This window comes from Lactuca saligna, unplaced genomic scaffold (assembly GCF_052625555.1).
Source record: "Lactuca saligna cultivar CGN05327 unplaced genomic scaffold, ASM5262555v1 scaffold_19, whole genome shotgun sequence".
Lineage (NCBI taxonomy): Eukaryota > Viridiplantae > Streptophyta > Magnoliopsida > Asterales > Asteraceae > Lactuca > Lactuca saligna.
In genome coordinates, this window is record NW_027629815.1 from 70,001 (window position 1) to 72,500 (window position 2,500).

Here is a 2,500-nt window from a genome sequence, read left to right on the forward strand (position 1 = left end):
AGCGAGGCTGGCAAGGCAAGCCACCCAAGGGAACAAGGCACCTTGCCACACACAAACCCATCCACGAACGACCAAGGGAACAAGGCAACCTTGCCGCACACATGCCCATGAACGACCAAGGGAACAAGGCACCTTGCCGCACACATGCCCATGAACGACCAAGGGAACAAGGCACCTTGCCACACACATGCCCATTAACGACCAAGGGAACAAGGCAACCTTGCCACACACAGACCCTTGCATGAACGACCAAGGGAACAATGGATGTGAGGCTGGCAAGGCTAGGTCACGGCAAGCCAAGCAGTCAGGCTACACAATTGATGTGAGGCTGGCAAGGCTAGGTCATGTCAAGCCAAGCAGTCAGGCTACACAAGGGAACAAGGCACCTTGCCACACACAAACCCATGAACGAACGACCAAGGGAACAACGCCTCTTCCCACACACAGACCCATGAACGACCAAGGGAACAAGGGTATGAACGACCAAGGAACAATGCGTATTGCCACACACATTCCCATGAACGACCAAGGGAACAAGGCTACCTCCCAAACAAACACACATGAACGACCAAGGGAACAAGGCTTCTTCCCACACACAACCCCATGAACGACCAAGGGAACAAGGCACCTTGCCACACACATGCCCATGAACGACCAAGTGAACAATGGATGTGAGGCTGGCAAGGCTAGGTCATGTCAAGCCAAGCAGTCAGGCCACACAAGGGAACAAGGCACCATGCCACACACAAACCCATCCACTAACGACCAAGGGAACAATGCATATGGGGCTGGCAAGGCAAGCAGGCTACCCAAGTGAACAACGCCTCTTCCCACACACAGACCCATGAACGACCAAGGGAACAAGGGTATGAACGACCAAGGAACAATGCGTATTGCCACACACATTCCCATGAACGACCAAGGGAACAAGGCTACCTCCCAAACAAACACACATGAACGACCAAGTGAAGAAGGCTTCTTCCCACACACAACCCCATGAACGACCAAGGGAACAAGTTTACTTCGTACACGAACACCCATGAACGACCAATGGAACAAGGCATCTTGCCACACACATGCCCATGAGCAACCCAATCCCATCCTCATCGGTCTAAGGAACAAGGGGCCTTGACAAACCATGAGCAGATTTCTAAGCAAGTCAAACGATGAAGGGAGCAAAGTGTAGTTCCTACTTAGTACATAGTAAATTGAATATATGAGTTCCAATCCGATCAACTCGTGTTCTTTCGAGTTCATCTAAGCCACCTATGAATACCTAAAAGCCTTATCTGCCTGCCTATCACCAGGCGACAGGGACAAAAACCCAAATATGATATATTTTCATTTCAAGTCCATTCGTCTATGTTAACAATGACCCACACAATGTTTCAATGGCATTCCTACTTGATTTGAGCGACATTCCAACAAGTAGGGAACCAACGCTTCAAGGCGTGACCAAGGATAGGACACAAACATTTACGCCTCAAACATGACATTTTGTTTTTTTTTTTCATTTCAAAGCTTTTCATTTATAATAAAAAGCATCCCTACAAAATTTTGTGTCAATCCGAATTAATTCGAGCGAGTTATGGACGATTTCGCACAATTATGCATCCCTGGGCAAATCAATATCTGTTCCTGTCACCAAGCTCTTTGTGCAATATGTATATATAGGGGAACCATGGGACTGCTGCCCATTGGCGCCCCAAGGATGTCCAGCGCCCAAGGCTCTCGAGGCTGGCACGCTCGAGGCATGGCCAAGACGCCCGCTCTTGACGAAAATGGGGCCAAAACGCCCCCCATTGGCGCCCCACTCCCGTGTCCCCTCGCCCCCAAGTCGTGTGTGTCCAAAAATTATGCATCATCAGGGAAATCAATGTCTGTTCCTGTCACCAAGCTCTTTGTGCAATATGTATATATAGGGGGTACCATGGGGTCTCATTCTCATAGGTGCCCGGCATGGTTGATGGGCAAATAAGAATCGTGAGGCTGTATCGAGCACACACGAGGCAAGCCAAGCCAAGCCCCACGACCCATGAAAGAGGCCATCCCCCCCAACACGTTGCCTTGATTTCTCGAACGGTGACCTGAAAAATAGCCCCATCTCCTTGAGTCTCCTCGACGTTGTGCCCATACACTAGCCCGTTGCCTTGATTTTCCTCGACATAGGGCGCAGAAACTAGCGCCGTTGGCTTCACCTGTGCCTCGACGCCGTGCGCATACTAAGAAATATACATCCTCAGGGAAAGCAATGGGTGTTGCTGTCACCAAGCTCCTTGTGCAATATGTATATATAGGGGGGGAGCAGTGGGTGAGCATGGCAAGGGATGAAGGTGCCAGACTGCCTTTGAGCGCGAGCTTGGGTGACTGTTGCTTGATTCCTAGTCGGTGGCATAATACCCCTCCGAGTGGGGGCCTTGGCGTGGTGTGGGGATGCCTCGTTAGGTCTCTGCGACACCGATCCAGGGTTGTGGTCTAGCTTTGGAAGTTTGGGATGGTG